This window comes from Panthera pardus, unplaced genomic scaffold, assembly GCF_024362965.1.
Source record: "Panthera pardus isolate Hobbes unplaced genomic scaffold, ASM2436296v1 HiC_scaffold_16, whole genome shotgun sequence".
NCBI classification, from domain to species: Eukaryota; Metazoa; Chordata; class Mammalia; order Carnivora; family Felidae; genus Panthera; species Panthera pardus.
Window position 1 is genome coordinate 9,650,644 of NW_026526721.1, and position 8,315 is coordinate 9,658,958.

General features: G+C 45.2%; 1 long non-coding RNA gene across 1 annotated transcript; it reads right to left on the reverse strand.

Moving 5' to 3' along the window:
* Nucleotides 1-555: 555 nt before the first annotated feature.
* On the reverse strand, nucleotides 556-2,485 carry LOC109249673 (uncharacterized). Its single transcript, XR_002072697.2, has 2 exons — nucleotides 2,211-2,485; nucleotides 556-1,101 (listed from the first exon to the last, which is right to left on the reverse strand). It is a non-coding gene; the product is annotated as an uncharacterized LOC109249673 (long non-coding RNA).
* Between the last annotated feature and the right edge of the window lie 5,830 nt (nucleotides 2,486-8,315).

The window sequence follows — 8,315 nt, forward strand, 5'->3', positions numbered from 1 at the left end:
GTTAAAAATACATGAGATTGTAGATCAGGGACAGAAAGCACAGGATATATTTACTTTCTCCTTGGGCAGGAAAAGAAGAAAAAATGTTGGCCTTAGAATTTGCACATGTTGGTTAAATGAAGTGATAAAGTGGCCTCTGGAAAGAAATCTTGGAGACACAGCAATTGAAAGCAGGGTGATGATGAGGCACTATTAGTACTTAAGGGTACCAGGAACCCATGAGAGAGAAGATTGGGTTTGTCCTAGGGTGGAGGACAGCAAGTTAAAGGTCTGGGGACAACGAGATAAATCCAACCATTTTTATGGAAGAGGAGGAAGAAGAGAAAGCGGGTCGTCAAAATAATAAAAAAGTAGGAGCCCAGAGAGGGAAAGAAAAGGCTACGATTCAGTGTAAAGTGAGCCATGAAGCCTGGATTTGAATCCGGATTTGGCTGTTTCCATCTGTGTCCTCTGGGCAAGTACTAGGCTCTCCGAGCCTGAGTCGTCCTTTCTCTCATTCCGAAAACAGGGCCTAACTCACATTCTCTGAAGGGTCATTGAACAAATGAAACAACCTGGTTTCTCATTTCTATTTTTATTTTTTTCTCCTATACGGAACCTGTCTGGAGGTCCACGGAAACAACGTGGTGGCAGGCAGGGGGGAGGATTCAAGGCCTGGGTGTAGGACATTCACAGTGGAAGAGCCTCCAAGTCCATCTGGTTCCATAGGAAAAGTTCGAGAGCTCTCCTGGACTACAGTTATTGGGCTTGGGGGTGGGAACACATGTGGCCCCAGAGGAAACATTTTGCTTACCAACTTCCCACCTTTGCTGGAGTTCTGGCATTTCCACTGGTCAGTAAGCAGCAAAGATCCACGAAGCCTGTTCTGAATCCAAGTCTCTGTATGAAGGGCATTCTTCTCCTGTCTTCCCATAGGAGGTACAGCTATTAATTACACTAAGTGACAAAGATTCTCCTTGTTGCTTGACGGACACAAGGATGAATCTTTGTTACTGACTGCAAATAATAGAAGTCTGGTGCTGATCAAGAGCCAGGCTGGGAAAACATGCTTGGAGACACGCGGGGGGCATATGGCACCTTCTTCTGAATCAACCCAAGAGGCTGCAGGGAAACAGAGTAGGTATTATTTGGTCAAGTTCCTCCTATGAAAATATAGCCTGCCTCCTTTTTTTTTTGCTTGTTCAGTTCTGGCAGTGGAACAACCTGTCTCTTTACATTAGTTCAGTTCTGTAGAGAAACAGTCATTTAGAAGGAAATACTTGGAAAATCCAGGCACGGATCCATTTTTAAAGTCACAACTGAATGATTGCTTTCTTATTGTGCTACATGGGGCTGGAAAAATCATTCCTTTCTGTACATATTTTTCTTTTCTTTTTTTTTTGCTTTGTGTTTTCATTTTGCTTAAGACACGCATATGTGCCAGAAATGAAAACATTTTCAAAGGGCAAGTTTCAAGGACAACTAAAAATAGGACCTGTTGCCAAATATACATTTCCCCAGTATGTAAATGACTGGAAAGGAGTACAATGAAAAGCATATGCTATTCAAATTTTCTTTAGGAAAAAAAGAAAAAAAGAGCTGAAGGGTTTGACTTCTGGCTCTGAAACTCTTTAAACTAGTGGTTTGCTCTTAAATTTTATCCTTAGTCTTCAGACATGATTCTCTGCATAGTCTATGTCTATCTTTTCATGAAAATGGGGGAAAAACCCCAAACTAAGAACAATTTTATTATCCAAATGGGAAAATGTTATTTCATTGCATCAGTCTGTGGCTTGACATGAAACATTCAAGCAATTATCGAGGCTAAAAAAGGTATAAAACACCCAGAACATCTAGGCCACTAGCAGCTGCTTCAAGACCCAAGGATGAATCAATGAGTTGAGAAGTAAATGCAAATTTATTGAGGGAAGAAGCCTTTGGTTTCTTGTGTTCCGTGGTCTGCAGTCAGGAATTACCTCAAATTCTTTCTGGGGGATAAAACCAAAGACACAACTAAATACATTAATTAAAATCAAAGACATCAACGGTGACAGAGATTTCCTTGAGATTCTGGTGTGGTCACCCTCTGTGAATGAATGCTCTCTGTGCTGTGCCTTGTAATTTAGCAGAATCATCATTCATTATGAAAAATCCCACTGGCGAGCCAGTCTTTTGAGTGCCTTATTTTATTGTCTGAAAAAAAAATAGTTTGGTCAACGAGTCACACTTACAATTATTCTACAATGTCGTGTTGGAGAGCCGCACACCTGAGTTGCTGCATCCTTCACGAGGAGGATCCCATGGGGCCGGGGTCCCCTGAGTTCCCTGGAGCTCTCCTCTACCTCTGACAGGGCTGTGGAGGCAGTGCTGGGCCACGAATTGTGACTGAAGGTCTAGACCTTTATCCTTGGAATTATCTCACTTTCCCAGCCCTAGTTAAATTTTGCCTTCCATATCTTAATGTTTCCATGATAGAACATGGAAAAAGAAACTTAGAAAAGGTTTCATCTTTGCTGTGAAGAAGGTCTGACCTTTGCTCACATTTGCCAGAGAAAGTGGCTTACAGCACCAATTAACATGAATTATTAACTCCCAGATTAATAATTTATTAGAAGCCTAACGGCCTGAGGCACTGCCCGATCACACTATTGAAAGAAAAACGAAGAAAACAGCATAGCTCTAATTATAACAATTTATGGACGATGCTTAGAATAAGTAATGGCTTTTACACTTTCTAAAGGATTTTAAAATTTCTCCTTAATACCACACTGGCTGCAAAGACAGATGAATTAACTAATAATTCCTATAATTACTTGTGTGATGTTGACATGTTGACTTAAAATTATTTAACAAGTACTCACATAGCCTTTCCTTTGTGTCCACTTTTTTTAAAAATTTATTTTAGAGAACGCAAGTTGGGGAGAGGGCCAGAGAGAGAGAGAGAGAGAGAGAGAGAGAGAGAATCTTAAGTAGGCTCCTTGCCGAGCCCATGAGGGGCTTGATCCCATGACCTTGGGGTGATGACCGGAGCTGAAATCCAGTCAGATGCTCAACCGACTGAGCCACCCAGGCACCCCTTTGCTCCCACTTCTATTGAAAGCATTTGTGCATATTAATTCATATAATCCTCCTCACAGCCGTCTGAGCTGGACACGGCATATCGTTCACATGTTTCCTGGAGCGGCACCCGGAGTCACCCAGAGAGATGGTGATGCCAGGACCGCTGTGACAAGGTACTGCAGGCTGAGTGGGTTAAATGACAGAAACCTATTCTCTCATGGTTCTGGAGGCCAGAAGTCCAAGATCAAGGTGTCATCGGGTCTGGTTCCTTCTGAGGGCCGTGAAGGAGAATCTGCTCCGGGACTCTCTCCCAGTTCTGGTGGTTTCTGACGATTTTGGGGGTAGGGGTGAGGGATTCCTTGGCTCGTGGAAGCATCACCCTGATCTCTGCCTGCATCCTCACAAGGCATCTTCCTTGTGTGGGTGTCTGTGTCCACACATCCCCTTTTCATAAGGACAGCAGTCATGTTGGATTAGGGGCCCACCCTAACAACCTCATTTTAACTTGATTACCTCTGTAAAGACCTGATCTCCAAATAAGGTCACATGCTGTGGTGTTGGGAGATAAGGACTCTGACATAATGACATCTGAATTTTGGGAGAGACGTGGGGGAGTGGACACAATTCAACCCATAACTCGTGCAGAGCTGGGATTCGATGCTGGGAAATCTGGCTTGGGTCTGGGCTCTTCACCATCAGGCTAGGCCACTTCCCATTTGTGGGTCTTTTTGAGGACAAAAAGCTCATTAAGGCAAATTCAACTTAGAGCATCTTATTGATTCCTGTCCAAGAATTGTCCTCAGCGTGGCATCTCATGGGAACAGTGTCTCTGTGAGCTCAGGCAGAGATCTGGCTAATTTAGGGGATCAGACTGGTTTATAGCTGGAAGCTCTCTAAATTCCCTTCAAGGCCCAGGCCCACTGCGTTTTGAAATCAAAAAGCTCTTCCAGTTCTTTCGGTGTGACTCTGGAGCACATGTTTTCTTAAATCCACATTTTAAAGGCATTTTAGGAGGGAGAGACCTAATTACTCCTTTTTTTTTCTTCCAAATTCCTGTTCTTGGAGCCACGATTAGGTAATACAGCACCAGTCTACCTTGCAAATTGACCTGACCTCATCATCTTTTGAAATGGAAAGAGAGAAACCAAAGGGCCCCGGGAGTTCTTATTCTTTGGCCTTCTGGCTTGACAAGGAAGCAGAGCTTGAAAACCCTTGTTCCCTAAGGGAGGAGAGAAAAGAAACCAAAAGAGCAAGGAAAAGGAGAGTCAGGAAAAGGAAAGGAGCAGAGAAAATAATTTTGCAAATAAAAATAAAAATTGTATGTGGGATTTAGAAAATTATGCTTTGCTTTATCAAATGCCAATCTTCAAAGGAGAAGAGTGAGAGCTCACACATGGTTATTCCATGGGTGAAACCCAGGGTGGGGATTTACACGGGCCACTTCCTATCACCTCATTTCGCTCCCCGCCGAGCTCCCTCCAAGGCCGTCTGGGAGATTCGTTGCAAAGATCAGATTCCCAAGAACATATGCTACATTTGGCACTCAACCTCAATATTTTTAGGGTTTTCTTCTTTCCTTCTTTTTGTTTCTTTGTGAGTACAGACTTAATAGCATTTTAGTGCACTTTACGTGGCAGACCACTTCCTTGTTTCTCTTCTCTTTTGAGGCAAAGAATGTGATAACATCATGGAGGAGGATGCCAGGTAGATTATAGAAATTCATTCCTAAATTGTCCACCCCTTCCGGTATGCTTACAAATTTGGTCCATTTTGAAGACAGAAGTCATGGAATCCTTTCTAAGTTGAGTCTAAAAGAGGCACAGGGAATTCATTACAGAGGGTAGAGTGAGCCCAGGAAGGTCAGAGTTTCGAAAAGAGGGACATCGGATCTGTTTAGGAATTTCTGATTCTTGCCTTGAAATGACTGGCCTAGAAGTTTGATCAGGTCCCTACTTCCCTCCCTCCCTTGGGGGCTGCTCTTCTTTGGGACCCCTGACAACTGTTAATTCATACAGAATCTAGCAGGCTGGTAGAGTGCAAAACTGGCCACACTCCTTTACTTTTCCCTGTATCTGTCCATGTTCACTGAAGTATGATTTTGCAACTGTCTCATCAAAGGGTGGGGTCAGAGTCTGTTTCCCCTATCTTTGAACCTGAACCGCCCTGTGAGTTGAACCTCAATAAGTTGGGCCATCCCTTTCTCCATGTTTTGAGGTGCCATCCTAACAGCTGGTGTGTATAATCTCCTGGGATCCTACTGAAGAAGGTTAAATAAACTCTAAGCAAGGCCAGTCTGCTATGCCAAGGTCAGGGCCCTGGCTGGGAAAGAATGGGACCCTGACACCTGGATGCAGGTGATTAGGAAGACACAAAGGAGGCACTGGGGTGCGATTGAAGGAAGCACTCACTCTCAGGTCCATGCAAGTGCAGGGGTGAGCAACTCTTGAAATTCAGTATCTTTTTGATGTTCTCAAAAGTCTCAAACCTCCAGATTCGCTTGTACCCACTGAGCCTGCAGAAGTAGCCTACGCCTACGCCTCCTCTGAAGAGCTGGCACTTCTCTTATGCTTGGAGGCAATGCAGAGGCATCTCCCTTCCTGGCCCCAAGGCCTATAACGAGGGTTTCATCAGGACATGCCTCAGCTGAAGATATGATAGCTGAGGGAACGAGCTGCAAATTGTAGGTGGCAGGGACCAGCAGGACCAGCAGGACCTGAGAGCATCCACTGGCCTGGTTCCAAGGGCTCTGGGTCATGGAGCTTGGGATGCAAGGTTGGATAAGGGAGAGTTTGTTGATTTTTCCAAAGTCAGACCCACTAGCAAGGACTCCGGGATGTTGTTCAAGCTTGCTATGAGGGGCACCTGGGAAGCCCATCCCTGCCCCAGCACATCCTGGGCCAGTCCCTCCAGAAAGCTGACTGGTGAATGGACTAGGCTCAGGATCTATGGAATAAGGAACTTTGATTCCTTGCACTTTGGCATGAGGTCTATAATTAAGACTTTATTATTAAAAAATTTTAATATTTATTTTTGAGAGAGAGAACGAGTGAGAGAGAGAGAGAGCAAGTGAGGTTGGGGCAGAGAGAGAGGGGGACAGAGGATTGGAAGCAGGGCTCCGTGCTGACAGCAGAGAGCCCAGTGTGGGACTCAGACCCATGAACCACAAGATCACGACCTGAGCAGATGTCTGATGCTCAACCGACTGAGCCACCCAGGTGCCCCGTATAATTAAGACTTTAAATCTGATACTCTTACCCCATCCCTGGTGCTTGTTCTGCTCGTTAATATCGATAGCTGTTTACTGGCTCCACATGCAGATGATATCCTTAGAAGTGTTGTCTGTACCAATTTTCTCATTCCCTGACCCCTCCTTCATGTTTCAGCCCCCTAAGCTCTGATCCTGCCCTCACTCAGAAGCTCTAGGAAAGAATCTGTTTCCCTGTTTTTTTCTGGCTTCTAGTGACTCTGCATTCCCTGGCTTATGGCCTCTTCCTCCGTCTTCATAGACATCAGTACAGCCTGTTCAAATCTCTCTTTCTGACTCTGACCTGTCCTCTTTCTGTTCAGAAGCCCAGTGGACCTGTTTTAGTGCTCATATAAGGAGATGAAAGCCTTATTTTCATAAAACCTGTCATTGGAATTCTTCATAGGGATTTGTCTTTGCTTGGTATATTTGGCAAAATAATGCCATCACAGGCCACCCCCCCCCCCCCAAGTTATGCATATCCAATCCAGAACCTGTGAATGTGTTATATTACATGGCAAGGGGAGAAGGAAGGTTGAAAATGGGAATTACGTTTGCTGATCATCTGACCTTGAGGTGGGGAGAATTTCCTGGATTGTGTGAGTCGGCCCAGTGTTACAAGGTCACAGGTCCTTATAAGTGGAAGAAGGAGGTCAGAGTCAGAAAGAGATTTGAACAGGCTGTACTTCTGTCTTTGAAGATGGAGGAAGAGGCCATGAGCCAAGGAATGTGGACAGTCACTAGAAGCCAGAAAAAAACAGGGAAACAGATTCTTTCCTAGAGCTTCTAGAAGGAATGCCATGCTGTCCACATTTTAGCCCAGTGAGACCCATTTCAGACTTCTGGCCTCCAGAGTGATAATCAATTCATGTTAAGTCATGGAGGTTGTAGAAGGCAGCCATAGGAAACCACTGTGTTTGAGAAAACACTTTGAGACACAGCTTGGGGCATAAGACAAGGCAGAGTAGTAATTGTATGCAGAAGAAGAAGCCTTTGGGGAGAAGCGGGGGAGGTTCAGGGCCTGGTAGGCTTGTGGGGGATGTGAGCCGCTGGCCACCTCAGTCCTGGTCTTCACTGTTGTCCTAATGCCGTCCACTCTCTCCTTCTATATCCTCCTTTTCTCCTGGGCTTCGTGTCACACTGTACCTGCAGGAGGACATATTGTTTCAGGGTTTGGCCAGGTAAAGCTGTCAGAACCACCTGGTAAGTCTAGGAGTCTTCTAGCACCTTCCCCAATATCGCCAGAATGATCCACATCTGAGTGCCCAGGAGCCCTCCATGACTGCATTGGTACTGGATTCCTGCTGTTCCTGACTTCCATGCTGCACCATGAGCTCCTTGAGATGGATCTTCATCAGTTTGGCTTCCAGATTGCAGCACAACACCTACACGTGGCAGATGTTGAGGAATTCTTTGTCGAATGAATGAATGAATCAATGAAGAAATGAAAGCTGAGTTTAACTTTGAAAAGTTCCCATTCCCGTGATCAAGGCCTGTTGTGGGAGAGCCTTTTCTGACGCCCAGCTCCTGTCCCCACAGGCTTGCCCCTGATGGTCCTGCAGGGGCCACCGTGGAGCATAGATAGCTTCTGCCAAAGTGAGGGGATGCCTGCTGGTGACTCTGTAGATCTTCTGTGGCACAGGGCTGGGGCCAGCGTGGGAAACTGTGTGGGACACAGCGGATAGGCAGGAAATCTGCTGCTGCTAGTCACTTTTGACCAAAGCCAAATCTGCATTTGGAACCTGGGACAGCTTATTTGAGCTGTGTTATGGGTTGAATCGAATACCCTAATTTATATGTTAAGTCCTAACCCTTAGGACCCCAGAATGTGACCTTATTTGGGAAGTGAGTCTTTACAGAGGTGATCAAGTTAAAGTCACACCATTAGGGTGGCTCTGATCCAGTATGAGTGGTGCCTCCTTAACAGGGTAAATCTGGACTTAGAGACAGACATGCGTAGAAGGAAGATAGATAGATAGACATAGGTATCAACAGGGTGGCTCCTTGTGAGGGCCTTGAGATAAGGATCTGT